The sequence below is a fragment of the Microtus oregoni genome, unplaced genomic scaffold, assembly GCF_018167655.1.
Source record: "Microtus oregoni isolate MIOR12 unplaced genomic scaffold, Mior012 000002F_ref0000024, whole genome shotgun sequence".
Taxonomy (NCBI): domain Eukaryota; kingdom Metazoa; phylum Chordata; class Mammalia; order Rodentia; family Cricetidae; genus Microtus; species Microtus oregoni.
The window spans coordinates 81268530-81284883 of NW_024543061.1; positions in this window are offsets into that span (position 1 = coordinate 81268530).

A 16354-nucleotide genomic window follows, 5' to 3' on the forward strand; every position below is an offset into this window, starting at 1 on the left:
TGAGTAAGGTAGAACAAAGCACTTATACTTCTGTCCAGAAAGCAAAATTATATGCCATTCTTATGGTACTAAGGGATTTTTAAAGAACCTCTTAATATAGTTACAGATTCACAATATGCAGAAAGAGTTATCTTACATATTGAAAATGCTGGATTTATACCAGATGACACAGAGTTGACTTCATTGTTTATCCAGGTACAAGACATAATCAGGAACAGGCTTTGTCTGATGTACATAACACACATCCAGTCCCATACAGGTCTGCCAGGTCCTCTAGCACAAGGTAATACAGAAATTGATCAATTATTGATTGGAAGCATATTGCAGGCCTCAGAATTTCATAATAAACCGTGTCAATAGCAAAGGTTTAAAGAAAGTTTTCCATTACATGGCAACAAGATAAGGAGATTATAAAGAGATGCCCTACTTGCTCTTTATATAACCAAACACCTCTACTTGCAGGGACTAACCCAATGGGTACTCAAAGAATGAAATCTGGCAGATGGATGTGTTCCACTTTGTAGAATTTGGAAAATTAAAATATGTACATCACACCATTGACACTTATTCAGGCTTTCAGTGGGCAACTGCTTTAAGCTCAGATAAAGCTGACTTAGTAATCACATTTATTAGACGTTATGATCATCATGGGTATACCTGCACAAATAAAAACAGATAATGGTCCAGCTTATGTCTAGGAAAATGAAACAGCTTTTTTGCTTATTATAATATTAAGCATGTTACAGGTATTCCATACAATCCTACAGGTCAAGCAGTCATAGAAAGATCAAATTGAACTATAAAGGATATGTTAAATAAACAGAAAGGGGTGGAAAATGCCCCCAGAATTAGATTACATAATGCATTATTAACCTTGAATTTTCTTAACGCTAATGAGAAAGGAACAACAGCAGCAGAAAGACACAACCCAACACATAAACATCTCACTTTAAGCTGAGTGGTCCATCCACACTCCTTTCCTCTGCCCTCAATAAAATCAAGACTACTTAAAATTTAAAATGTTCTCCTTTCTGTCTCAGCACTCTGCCTTGCAGATCTAGCTGTGCAGACCTTTCCATCTTTACACTTTCAGAACACACAAACATTTTCTAGGATTGTAAGCATGGGTAAGTGAGTTCATGAGACAAGAGGATATCAAATATTTATTGGAGAACACTCATAAATAACAATAAAGTAAAGAACCACCATGGTTGTCAGCCCTGGGAGAATTGGAAGCTGTTATAAGGCTCTAGCCCCCACAAAAGAGAGGGAGAGATATCTATAGAATATTCCATCCAAAGAGAAAAGAATATACCTTCTTCTCAGCACCTCATGGAAGCTCCTCAAAAATTGACCACATACTCAGTAACAAAACAAACCTCAACAAATACAAAAAAAAATTGGAATAACCCAATGTATCTGATCAGATCACCATGGTTTAAAACTAGAAGTCAACAGCAATACTAATTCCAGAAAGCCCACAAAGACATGGAAATTAAACAATGTTCACCTAATCATCAATGAATGAAGGAAGAAATAAAGGGAGAAATTAAAGACTTCCTAAAATTCAATGAAAATTACCACAAAACATACCCAAATTTATGGGACACAATGTAAGCAGTGTTAAGAGAAAGTTCATAGCAATAAATGTCTACACAAAGAAGCTGGAAAAATCCCACACTAGTAAATTAACAGAACATTTAAAAACTTTAGAACAAAAAGAATCAAACTCACCTAAGAGAACCAGATGGGAAGAAATAATCAAATTGAAAGTTGAAATCAACAATATAGAAACAAAGAAAACAATACAAAGAATAATGAGACAAAGAGTTGGTTTGTCAAGAAAATCAACAAAATAGACAAAACTTTAACCAAAAGGCAGAGAGAGAGAGAATATCTAAATCAACAAAACCTGATATGAAAAGGGAAACATAACAACAGACATGGAGGAAATACAGAGAATTATCAGGTCATATTTAGAAAACCCATACTCCACAAAAGAGGAGAAAACTTAAAGGAAATGGATTATTTTCTGGATAAATATCACTTACCAAAATTACATCAAGACCAGATAAGCAAATTAAACAGACCTATAACTGCAAAAGGTTGTCATAGACAAGAGATAAGCTCTGTTTCAAATATGAATACATCCTCTCCAACTATGATTTTTGAAAGCATAAAATCAAAGAACTATTGAAAGAGTTATACCTGTAACTTGGAGGCATGGTGGCTTGTATCTGAGAGAGCACTCTCTTGCTGCCTTTTCTGATTCTGATTACTTAGGTCTGTGTATCCAATGTCTATATATATTCAAGAAAACATAAGTGACACAATAAATCTAACGATTGAAGCTGCCATTGTCACTATATTTAAAATACCAGCAACATTTCAAAACCATTTGATCAGAGTCCAATTAAATATATTTATTTTTCCTCACACAAATTTTGATCATATCCCCTACTTTTACTTACCACAGACCCATCTCCACTTCCTTACCCATCCAAATTTGTGCCCTCTCATCTTTGTGAAGCTCTTCAATTTTAACTTGTGCCACCCATATGTTTTTGGGAATGGCCTTTACCAGACCATGGTGAACCAATCACAGGCCACACTCTTAGACAATCGTATTTTCCTTTTCCTAGTAGCTATCAACTGCTAATAGCTCCTTAGCGATGGAACTTACTATCTACCTCCCACCATGAAGCTACGGTTTTGTCATCTTGAACTTGTAAATTAATGGTTTTTGTGCAGCATGTTTTAAAGTATAATAACATACAGCACATTTCTCGAAATAAGTTTTTCTAAGTACATCAATTTACTTAGAGAGCTGGGGACATAGTTTACAGTTTAAAAGCATTGTCAGCTCTTTGAGAGGTCCTGGGTTCACTTTCCAGCACTCAAATGTAGCTCATAATGATCTATAACTCTAATTCTAGGAAATGTGACACCCTCTTCTAGAACCCTTGGGCGCTGCATACAAGTTGTGCACTGATATGAATGCAGCAAATAAAACATATAAATACACATACAATAAAATAAACAAATCCAAAACCAGTTTGCAATAATTAATTTAGTAATGCTACCATTTTAAAGTTAGACCCAGAGAAATTAAGAAATTAAGGGATGAATTTTACATTGCCTAAGTACACAGAGGAGTGACTTTCTTTTACAAAGTCATTATACAGAAATTCTCCAGGGGCCCTGATGATATTTCCCCTATCCCACAATATATGATCTCCATCCAAAACCAAATCCACATATATGATTTACATCCACTTTAAGAATATGAGAATGGCATTTACTTTTAGAAACTTTAAAGCTCACTCCCAGTGACATAACTCCTCTAATGAGGTCATAACTCCTTATCCTTTCCAAACAGTTCCATCAACTTGTGAACATGCATTCAAATATGAGCCAATGGGGGCCATTCTCACACAAACTAGCACAGGTTAAAAGGTTATCAATATATTTTATTCTAACAAATCCTGTTAATCCCTCTTTCCCTTTTTTGGTTCATCTTTTTTTCTTTCAATCCACAGCTACATCAAAAAGCAAATTCTTTGCTCTAATATTAAAATGTGACCACATTATGGAATATGAGTTTTTGTTTCCCCAAATCACCATGTTGAATCGTTAGTCATACATATTGTTAAGGGAATTAGGAGGTTGTTGGTTCTTGAGAGTTGAACTTTCACACTGGGATGAGTGACCTAAGAGAAAGCAGAGTGCTTGCTTCTCTTGCTCTATCATGCAAGGATGCTGTAAGAAGTCCACCTGCATATTCAGAGAGAAAGTTCTCACCACCTTGATGGAGGAAGGTCATTGGCTAATAAAGAAACTGCCTTAGCTCATTTTATAGGTTAGAACATAGGTGGGTGGAGTAAACAGAACAAAATGCTGGGAGGAAGAGGAAGTGAGCTCGGACTCGATAGCTCTGCTCTCTGGAGCAGACACGATGAAGCTCTGACCCAGGATGATCATAGGCTAGAATCTTCCTGGTAAGCGCACCTTGGGGTGCTACATACAATAATAGAAATGGGTAATCAAGGTGTAAGAATTAGCCAGTAAGAAGCTAGAGCTAATGGGTCAAGCAGTGTTTAAAAGAATACAGTCTGTGTGTTGTTATTTCAGGGCATAAGCTAGCCAGGCGACCAGGAGCTGGGGTGGCAGAAATGCAGCCCCCAGAGCTCCTTCAACACCACCTGGTACTGAAGGAAGCTTGGCTTCAGTCTCCCAGCTTCCAGTGTAATGTAAAATAAATTTCTGTTGTTGAAGTTGCCTACTCTTCTCTTTTCTCAGTTGAACATTCAGTTTAAAAAGAAGTAGAGTGATGCATTCACAGTGTTGGAGGGGGGAAGAAATAAAACCTCTAAACTAAAAGCTGTAGTTAGAAAAATGTCCTTAAGAATTCAAAGAAAAATAACTATCTTCCTCAGATGCGTAGAATGTATGGGCATTTATTTTAAAATTTTCACAGTGAGAGAGAACAGAGGGAAAGTGGAATCTGATGTTTATTCTGTTTCCATTATCTTTTTCATTTTTGTTTTCCTTACTACACACTAGCTTCCAAAGTCTACTCATTTATTTGGCCACCGACTCATTCCTGAGAAAAACCACCAAAGTCTATCAATCAGAATTCACTAATTGACTAATATATCCAATCAGGATTTACCAACTCACCCTAGCACAAACTCCCCTCCCCTCCCTTAAAAGCTCTCTCCTGCAGAGATAACTTTGTTTTCCCATTGATTTCCTTGTTTACTTGCAGCTGCTACTACATTTGCAGCCTCCCAATTACAACTCTACATTCCTGCCAGGTTATAAATCACCTTTGTGCTAAGAATTCAGTGTTCAGTATGTTCTGTACTGATTACAGGGTGGCAGGTGACCTCCCTTCCAAGAGATTTGTTATTTGGTAATTTCTGAGAAATATTTCATAATATATTACCTAGATTTATGCAAGGATTAGTGACTACATCTATTCCACTTAGATGATACCCACTTTAACCAAATAATTAGTTGGGTATGTCTAATGTGGAACTTCCCTGATCCCTAAGAAGTTAAAAGAAGGTATATTTACTCCTATAAAGTCCTAAATTTTTTAAACCTGGAAGACTCTGAGATGATTCAACACAGATTCAAGATTATAAAAAAATAGGTTTGGGAGAATTTTGTATCAAGATTGATGAGATGTTTTCTTCATGATTCATTAGTGTTTAAAAATTAAATTTTATCATCCTGTGAGCAGGAGTATCCATCTTAAACAAAGGAAACAGCTTTGTAAATAAGGTTTATGGGTGTTGCCACTTCAATGGCCTTGTAGAACATTTGTCTTCCTTCTATAAGCAGGTAGGTATTATGCTGTTTAAGAATGCAATGAAATCCCCTGTAGGAAAATTAACTACAGAGTTAAAGTATTTGGCTCCTACTACATCCTGGCCTCATGGGATGTTCCCTGGGGAAAAAGCAGAACAAATTCTTTGATAAAGGGAAAGGAAGGAATGAACATTGAAGAAGGTGAGAAATAAACCTTTCATCTGAAATGTGGGAGAAGTTACACAAGAGGAGAGTTGAAAGACAGACAAACATGCTGTCTAAACTGTGGGCACATTTTACTTTTGATTTATAAGTATTTTTATTTAAAGGAAACTGAAAATGAATTTTCTTAAACTTATTAATGCCCACATAGGAAGCACTGTGGTACTAAATATTCACATATCTTTGTTAAAACACAGGTTTTTAGAATATCATTGGACTTACAAAGCAAGTGGACAAAATGTGATTTATGGAACTAGCAAGGTGGCTCACTGGAAAACGCATTTGCTGTCAAGCTTGAGGAACAGAGTTTGATCCTTGATGTAAGGAAAAAACTGATTCCTGCAAGTTGTCTTTGGATCTCTACCTAGAAACATAAACACATGAAGGAAGGAAGGAAGGAAGGAAGGAAGGAAGGAAGGAAGGACAGAAGGAAGAACAGAAGGAAGGAAGGAAGGAAGGAAGGAAGGAAGGAAGGAAAGAAGGAAGGGAGGGAGAGAGGGAGGGAAGGAAAGAGGGAGGACAGAAGGAAGGACAGAAGGAAGGAAAGAGGCTAGAAGTAAACAAAGAAGGAAAGAATTTTAAAAGATCTTTGTTTTTAAAGAGATGGGAATTTTTAGTGATATTTGAACTGTTTTCTTCTCCTTGATCCATGAGGCAATGGCAGCGTTCCTTCTGGACTCTAGCCCAGTAAACAGGACTTTAAGAAGCTTAGTTTAAGTTCCTATCTGTGTCTCATGTACTTTGAAAGACATTGGGGACTGATGTCAGACTCATGCTTAAGGAATCATGACCAAAGCTTGGATCTGGACACTAGCTCTGGTAGTAGAGTATTTGCCTAACATGCAGGGAGCCCTGAATTGGAACCCCAGCACAGCAGAATATTGGTCACCTATACATAAAATAAAAATTAAAAAAAATCAGTAAATCTTAGTTAAAGAAGTTCAAAGTTGGGCTACAGAGATGGCTCAGAGGTTAAGGATACTGAGGTCCTCAGTTCAATTCCCAGCAACCATCTAAAATGAGATCTGGTGCCCTCTTCTGGCATGCAGTCATACATGGAGGCAGCACACTGTATTGTATACATAATAAAAAAAATCTTTAAAAAAACGTTTGGCTTCAAAGTGGAATAAAGAGTCTATGTTTTAAAAAAAGAGTTCAAAGTCATCCTCAGCTAATGAGTTTGAAGCCATCCTATTATTAAAAAATGGATATGACTGATGTAGTCACCATGTGAAATGAGATTTAGTTTTAAGATTTTAAATTTTATGTATGCATTTATTTTTATTTATTTATTGTTAATTTGTTTATTTGTGACAACAGGTGCTTTACTCACATGCTTGTGCGTGTCCCAAGTGTTTGCATACAGAGGTCAGAAGAGAACCAAATTTCAGATTGGTGTACGTACAATTTTCCTGTCTGAGAGCCACATAGTTCCAAATACCCTGTAGCTGCTTCGCTAATTACCACACAGAGGCTTAATATAAATTATAAGTTCTCAACCACTAGCTCATGTTTATTATTAACTAACTCTTACATTTTAAGTTAACTCATAGTCCTTATTTGCACTCTGCCATGTGGCAGTATGGCGTGTCCATCTTTGATAACAGCCCACGTTGGGCATCATTTTCTGAATCCCATGTCAACTACCTGGTCCTGTCTGGCTTATTTGTTCATGCTTGGTGGGAAGCATGAGGACTAAGAAAGAAATAGACAAGAGGCAACTGAGAGAGTCAGGAGAGAATCTATTAAACTCTGAGATTCACCTCGTGTTTAGTTTTCATAGGCTTTCTATAACCCAATCCAGAAAGGAGGGGGAAGACAAAAAGCTTCTTTACCAAGATACAAAGAACAAATGAAGTATTTGCCTTCTTAATAACAAAAAGAGCAAGTAACCACACTAGGTAAAAACACCTTGTTAGTAGCCACACCATATATCAAACCTCCTGTCATATAACCGTGAGGAAACAAGAATAGGTCTGAAGTCTCTCACCTTAGTGAAATGGATCCACTTCTGTGGGTTCCCAGATATCTTGCTCTCTCAACATCTGGCCAGTGTCTTCTGATCCCAGCCTTCTTCTTCCTATCATCCTTAGTTTGGTTGGCCCAGCTATACAGTTATACAGTTATACAGTCACTCAAGGTTCCTCTGTAACTTTGGGGCCCCCATATTCAGTCTGCATGCCTAAACTATCTTACAGACTTTCCTGTGAAACTGGAATTTTGAAGAAATTTTGTAATGATATTTCATTTGTATTTTAATAAATAAAGCTAGCTAGAAGTTCACAGAGTGAAACAGCTGCACTGATCAGCCTTATAGACCAGGCAGTGTTGACACACACCTTTTACACTGTTTTGCCATATAATCTGGGAGGTAGTGGTGCATGCCTTTAATTCCAGCACTAGAGAGAAATATAAAATGGAATGAGACAGATCTCACATACAGTCTCATTCTGAGATTTCTGGAGGCAAGACCACCATTTTGGACTGAAATAGAGGTAAGAGCCAGTGGCTGTCTGCTTTGTTTTTCTATCAGGTTGAAACCAAATTTCTGTCTCTAGGTTTTTATTAATCATGCTACATATTGTACTTTGTCATGTCAGATTTCAGCAATCATGTTTTTGTGTGTTGTCCTTGTCCAATTTGGACAGCGCATTTTCAGTCACATGGCAAGGAAAGCTTCTTGCCCAGTGGCTAATTTTTGCCACCAAGAAAGTAAATTCCATAAGGATTTTCTTCAATGCCCATCATCTACTCTGAGGGATATTGGTTCTGCCAGGAACAGTCATGTCTCATTGTCATAAAAAACCTTATGTTATTAAAACATCTTAAATGAAATGTTTTATAGAGCTATAAAGTGCTTGAAAACCATCTTTCTATTGAAAATATAGCTCTGTTTGACATTGAAAACCTGCCTAACATGATTACAAGTTTGATTGTAACTGGGAACTATTAACCTGCATATCTATATTATCCTAAATAGTTTGTAATAATAACAATTAAGAAGTAGGAATTTACATTACAGTGTTCCTTGAGCTGTATAGGTATGATGCCTTGAAAAAGAGTAAAAACATGTGTAGGTTGTGCCACCATGCCATTCTACTCTATTTCTTTTTAAGGACTTCTCTATCTTTTTTCTTTTCTCTCTCTTCATTTATTTTTAAACACACTGTAAACCATTTAAAGTCTTTTGCTTTGTTTTCGGTCTGAATATGCCATTAGTGCATATATCTATCTTTTTCTTTGCACATGAGTATTTAATCTGAAAGTGATATAACTATGATTAAAGCTGTAGTTTGGCAGCTTGCTCTACCCCATTTCTTAGCTTATGGACAGTCTAGCTTCATGGCAGAGGTACTGACAGGAGTTGCTTTGTTGCCAGAACTCTATAGAGATTTTAGGTCCATGCCAAAACCAAAAAAATCTGATGCTAAGTTCCTATAAGTACTATTTAAGTGTTTGGTGGCAGGACTTCTTAAAGGAGATGTTAGGTTTTTACTGCTAATCCTTAGTCAGGAAGCCACTCTTAAAGGAGCTATGCCTCTGCTTACCTCTAACAGAGCCCACCTGAGAAAATTATGCTACCATGAAACCATGCTTGACTCTTTTATGTCCAGAGTCACTTCCCAAGCTCTCTCAAGTTTTATGTGGATGTAGATGCTAAGTGTTGGGCATCATTTGTTGTTAGGAGTTTATGTCGCACCTGGTTCCACAGCCATTCAGTACCAAATAAACATATAGAGGCTTATGTAAATTATATATTGCTTGACCTATTTGCTCAGACTTATTATTAACACTTATAAGGAACAGTTTGTTCATCCACGCTGCCCCAAACCAAAATAACCACACAGAATTTGTATTAATTAAATCAATGCTTGGCCCATCAGCTCTAACTTCTTATTGGCTAACTTACATATTAATTTAATCCATTTCTAGAAATCAGTATATCTTCACAAGGTCATGCCCTACCTGCAAAGTTTCAGCACATCTATCTCTGGTGGTGGAACCATGGCATCTCCTGACTCCTCCTCCTTCTCCCTGCATTCCATTTAGTTTTCCCCACCTACCTCTTTTCTTCTATAGCTCTGTTATAGGCCCAAAGCAGTTTCTTTATTCATTAACCAGTCAAAGCAACACATAGACAGAAGAACTTTCCACACCAATTAACTATCTATTACAAACTAAATTAACCCATAATTTTTGTCTATGTTTAAGCACATGGCTTGGTACCCTTTCTCAATGAGGTATTTTTATCTTGCATCTTCTGTATCTGGTTGATGACTGATGCTCTATCTTTCCTCTTCCCAGAATTCTCAATCTGGTTGTTTCACCCACACTTCCTCCCTGGCTGCTGGCCAATCAATGTTTTATTAAACCAATATGGGTGACAAATCTTTACAGTGTACACTAGTGGTTTCTCACAGCAATGGAACAATTTCCAGGACAGCCAAATCTACACAGAGAAGGCACTTCTTGATAAGCCAAATATATATTTAAAATTATACATATATATATGTGTGTGTGTGTGTGTGTGTGTGTGTGTGTGTCCTCCCACTCTGGGATTGAATACCAGACTATTGCACACTGGGCAACACTCCTTCCCTGAGTGTTAGCCCAAGCCCAAACATCCCTTTTCTTCCATATGCTGAGGTGCATAAGGGCTGGGAAGTTGACTTAGAGCTTAAGTGGTCTAAGTTCTTGCTTGATTGAGCTTCAGGTCTATTTAATTTAGAATCATTCAACAATAGCAATTTTAGAAGTGATAATGAAATACATTCTACAGTCTAAAATAGAGATAGAATGGAAACATGGGTTGCTGAAGTGACCACAGCTGCAACAATCAGCTTTAATAAGTATGCTCAGATTAAATTTACCTATTCTTAGGTGGGTGCCTGGATCAAAGAGAAGAAATCTCAGAAAGGTTTTTCTCTGGGTATTTAGCATAAGATTTCTTTCTGGTAATAATATTGAAAAAATACCTGCCACAATATGCCAAAGTGAACTGAAAACATCATAATAGTCAAAGTAGTTGGTGTCCATAATTTAACTAGGCTTCTTTCCTTTTTGGTGGTACTTTCTCTTTCAAATATAAGTTCTAATGAAGGAGTATAACAGAGAAACAATAGTCAAAATGGTGATTCAGAAACAGGCAAAAAAAAGGAGCTGAACCAATGAGGCTTTGACAAGAGTTATATATTGGAGGGAAGAGAGGGGAAAGACATAAAGAGAATTGTAGAAGGTTTCTCTCTGACTCCTCCTCCTTTTACCCAACTTTCATCTTAGTTTTTATTACTTTCTTACATTCTGTCCTATCAAGAAGCCTAGTCAGTTTCTTTATTCATTAATGGTAATCACAGCATACAGAGGGAAATCCCACACCACAGAGCAGGGGAGAGGGGAGCAGGGAAGAAAGTATATTAAAATATATTGATGGAAATGCTATAAGGAAAATGATTTCTCTGAATTCTAATACAAAATTTTAATGTAAAATGGAAGGAATCAAAGAGAATTGGTTAAATAGAAAAATAAAACCTTAAGAACAGTTATAATGGTTATGATGATTATGAGTTCAATGTTAGGCTGAACTATGAGGCCAAGGTAGGACCACTCCCAAACTAACACCAACAAAAACTGAATCAGTGTTGTTTGTTAATTTAATAGGACCCAGAATCACTCAGAGGGTAAGATTCTGAGAATGTTTTGAGGGATTGTTGATATTAGGTTAACTGAGATAGGAAGATCGATCCCAAAGGTAGACAGAACCATTCAATACACTGGGTTTTAAACTGAATAGAAAGGAGAAAGCAAACTGAGTGCTCATCTCTCTGCTTCCTGACTTTGAATGCAGTAAGAAAAACAACCAAAACTCTAGAAATGGCAGAGGCATCTGACTACCTGGACAGTCACTCAAAGTGCTTCTGTAATGTTGGGGCATCCATCTTCACCCTATAGGCCTAGAGTACCTGTCAGATTTCTCACTAAATCAGGAACCCTGAAGGAATTCCCCACCTTGTTTTTGCAAATTTAGGAGACATTTTTCCTGTGGCTCCCAAATGTCCAGTTTATATACCACACAGTCAAGCAGTCCAGGCAAGAGCAGCTTTTGCCTGAATGTTTAGCCTTGCTACATTGAAAGCAAACCCCATAAGGAGCTTCTTTGATGCCCATCATCCTCTTGAAGTAATCAGTGCTGCCATAAACGGATGTCTTTCTGTCACTGTCAAGGAAAGTATAAGTACTTAAAATATTTTAAATGCTATATTCTATAAGTTTTGAAGTGTTTGAAGATTACCTATTTCATTTGAAATATATCTCAGCACATCTAGAAAAACCTGTCTAACATAATTCTAAGTGTGATGATTAAAGATGACCATTAATTTGTATTTTGTAACTATACATTTCATTTTAAATGAAGAAAATCAATATAATACCTTAAACAAGAGGAGAAATATACATAAAGTATAACAAAATTGACCTTCAATTTGTATCACTATACAACAATTTTTGAAACAAGCATAGAAAGATAAAGTGTATAAAATGAACTTAATATTTATATTTGTATATAAATGCATGTCAATGCAAAAATGACTGAGAATAAGAGTTACCTTTTTCCTGTATTCCTATATTCCCCTCAATATAACAAATATCCATAACAACAAATAACAAAATAACCAAAGACCATTCATGACCCCAAAACTCTTGGGAATGTGGACATCATTTTCTCCAAATTGCTTCTTTATGTTGGTGGGCAAAGTATTTTTAGGGTCCCTGATCAAATTTTGAAATAATGATCATGTCCTAGGAGGACTAGTGGTAACCATTGTTGAAAGACAAAACTTGTCAAGGTTCATGAGATCTGCCTTCATCAAACCTGCTCTATCTTCACCCGGGACGAATCCATCGCTTCTTGTTCCCTGTGAAAACAAAAGCAAACCCACTTCTCCAAAGCAGTGCATCATTCAAGTTCCATTTAAAAATAAAATTTTGACTTTTGTTTTAAAGCTAATGCATTTTTTTCATTTATTAGATTTATGTCAGGGTCCGATACCCCAACATAAACTACTTTTCCCCTCCCTGGATAGGCATGGAGACACAGTTCACACAGCAATATAGTAAGGGAGTCTCAGACTTCCTTCATTCCTGAGGATTACCTTTTATTCCCTAAGGTAAACTAAGGTGGAAGTTCATCATCAATATTCTTTTTCTGGTGGGTAGTGGGACTGCACTAACTTCAGCAACTTGGGAACTAACTTGGAATTCACACTTCTTCCCAGGCAATCTACATAATAACAAAAGAGGAGAAGTACATCCAAGGCCTTTTCTTAGGTAGTGGCAGGCTGTCTGGCAGGACAGTAAGGGCTTTGGATACCAACCATGTTCTGAGAACTTGGCTGTCATACCATGTAGAAAATATGGGCCTACAGATTTATTTTTAAAAATACCAATCCAAATTCCTTCTCTCTCCCCTCCTCCAATTCCCTCCACACACCCTCTCACTCCACCCCCACCTAATCCTAAGAGAGGGTAAGGCACTTGCTTTGTAGAAGGTCCAAGGCCCTCCCTACTACATCTAGGCTGAGCAAGGTATACATCCAAAGACAATAGGATCCCAAAAGCCAGTGTTAAATTGGGAACATAGGCCTTAGCCCCTCACATCTATCCCAACCCCCAGGCCTGAGAGTTATATTGGTCTAGACTCCAAATTCCAGCAGGCCAGGTCCTGACCCTGAGAGTTATATTGGTCTGGACTCCAAATTATAGCAGGCCAGGGCTTTACCCCTCCCTGGGGGTTCAGGACCACTTCCACAGAGTATTTAAATGAACTCCCCCAAAAGGAACATGTGGTCCATTTTTCCTTCGACCCAGTGGTTGCTTTTGTGGCCTCCCTGTTCCCCCTCAGGGCCACTCAGGAGCGCAGAACTCCCATTAAACCTGGATATTTCTTAATTTGACTTGATTGGGAATTTGTGTTGGCAGAGAGCTCATGTTAAGAAATACTCCTAACAGCTAGTATATGCCATATAGATAAATCATGCTGCCACTGCCAGTGGCCCCTCAGTCTATCCCAGACATACAACTGTCAACCACATTCAGAGGGACTAGTATCTATCATTCTATGCTTGTTCCTTCCTAGTCCAGCTGGAGTTGGTAAGATCCCATTAGCTCAGGTAAACTGTTTCAGTGAATGAACCCTTTATGGTATTGACTTCTTTGCTCACATTCTCATTCCATCTACTCTTCAACTGGAACTTGGGAGCTGGGTTCTGGTGTTACCATGTTGCTTTTTAGGTTGTTGGAGGAATTCTTGCATTGGTGCCTACACACCTCTTCCTTCAAAGGAGGACAGCAGAGTCTTTGGATCTTGCTCCAATCTTTTCAGGGGCTGTCTGAGTCTTTGAGAGTTTTTCTTGGTCTTTTTTGTACTGTCAATGTGTCAGAAAGACTTTGAGGTCTCTATAAGCCTACTCTCTTGGTCTTCTCTCCTGGTTTGTTCTTTTGGTGCTCTTTCTTATTCCCCTCAGTGTTGTAGCAAGCTCTTGGTCCCCTCAGTATTATAGCTCTCAGTTCTTAGGCATGGTGTGGCTAGCAGCTGTGTGGTCAAGTAGATGTGTTTGGGTTTTTGGGGAGCCTAGCCAAAGAAAATTCCTTGCTGTCTGGATAGAAAAGCCTAGGGAATTGGAGGAGTGGCCTGGGAGTTTTTTTTTCCACTGGAGAGGACCTAGAAAGTAGACATCCCAATGTATGACTGTTCACCCACCTCTTAAGTCTTCTCAGTATTGACTCAAGCTGTGTTTCAGAGTTCCTCTGGTATTGCAGGAGAACAGGCAGTTTTGGTGGCAGAGTGGCTAGTAGGCTGGATGGGTTTGTGATTTGGTGGCAGGCTGGAAGCAGAGAACTCTTTGCTGGCTAGTTAGAAAAGCCAAGAAAGATGGGGGAGGAGTCTGGGGTTTTGTCTCGCTAGGGAGGACCTAGAGAGTGGAGCTTTCCATTGTGTGGGTATTCACTCACTTCTTAAGTCCCCCCAGTATTGGAGCAAGCTGTGTTTCAGAGTTTCTCCAAGGTTGCAGGAGGATAGGAAAGCTAAGGCATTTTTTAAGATATTCTGGTTGATGTGCTGTATTGATGTAGGTGGTTCTTCTTTCTATGTGTTGCTTTCATTGCTTAATTAATAAAGAAACTGCTTGGCCTGGTAGGTCAGCAAACATAGGTGGGTGGTGTAAACAGAACAGAATGCTGGGAGAAAGAAGAAGAATCAGGCAGATGCCATGATTCCCCATCCTGAGACAGACGTGGCTAGACTCATGCTGGCAAGCCACGACCTCATGTTGGCATACATATTATTTGAAATGGGTTAGTGAAGATGTGAGAGTTAGCCAATAAGAGGCTACAGATAATGGGACAGGCAGTGTTTAAAGTTTCTGTGTAATTATTTTGGGTAAAGTTAGCCAGGAGCCTTCCCAGTCTGCTGCTCTTTTTACACTGTATCAGTCTCATTCAATCCATGTGTCTTAGCCAGTGTTTCACACACCTCTTCCCAATGCTGCCATCAGGTATTTTACAGTCAGCCCACACACTTTTTATGTCCATATGAGCAAAAGCAAAATCTGTAACATAGTGCTTGACTGATTAGCCTCTCTCTAACAAGGCCTGTGTGAGACTGCCCAAACACACCATCCACTGCATAACTTAGCTCATGGCAGCTGTCAGCCATCACTATCTTGCAGTCCCTATGGAAATTTGAGCACCTCATGTTGGTACACCATTTGTAGCTTTAAGTTTTTCATTCTACCCAGTCCCACAGTCACTTTTAAAATAACCATTCTGAGGATTAATAATAATTGCAAGCTGTTTGGTTTTTTAGTTCAGGCTTATTATTAACTAGCTCTTACAAATTAAATCAACCCATTCTATTTTTGCATATTTTATCATGAGCCTCCTGGTTTGTTGCCTCACATCTTACTTCCATGGGGGCTGCTGGTATATCCCAGACTCCACCTTCCTTTACCTAATCTTTACTTGGATTTCCCCTAACACTATTCTGTCTGGCTAGTGGCCAAATCAGATCTTTATCAACCTTTATCAATGGTAATAAAACATATTCACACAACACAGAAGGGCATACCACATCAGGTGGTGGAAGCATCAAGACATGAGGTTCAGAGGGAGGAAGTTTGGTGGTAAACATGTGGAAGAGATTCTAGGCCCTTTGCTCCTTACATACATCTCTGTTTGGTCCCCAGTTGAGGTGATGCCAACAAATTCCTTCCTATGATTTACCTCCGCACTGTGCTGCATAGACACAGCTCCAAAGAGCAGGACCAAGAGATCATGTCCTAAGATCTCTGAGAGAATGAACAACACAAGCCTTTCTTTCATGGAAGTAGATTTGCCTCAGTTCAAGTAATGAAAATGTAAACTTAACACTCCCATGGACCGACTGGTTCCCTCTAGGAATTGTAAGATTGTGGCTTCCTTTAATCTGCTCTTGCATGTAGGTATTCTCTCTATATATAAACAAACACACTATATTGACCTCCACTTCTCAACTTTTCTTCCTTCATCCTCCTTATCTTTAGGGATTTAGTTCACTTGCTCAACCAAAGCACAAAGCAGAGAGTGAACTGAAAGTAGGCAATGCTTTTAACTCTCAACATCCAGCTCAATGATGCACTTCCTCCATTAAGGATGAACCCTTAATTATTCACAAACAGTTATCAACTGGAGTGCAGATGTCTAATTGTTTGAGCCTAGCATGGACATTTCTCACTCAAACTACCACAACTTGATTTTGTTTTTAATGTGTAATTTCAATATTATT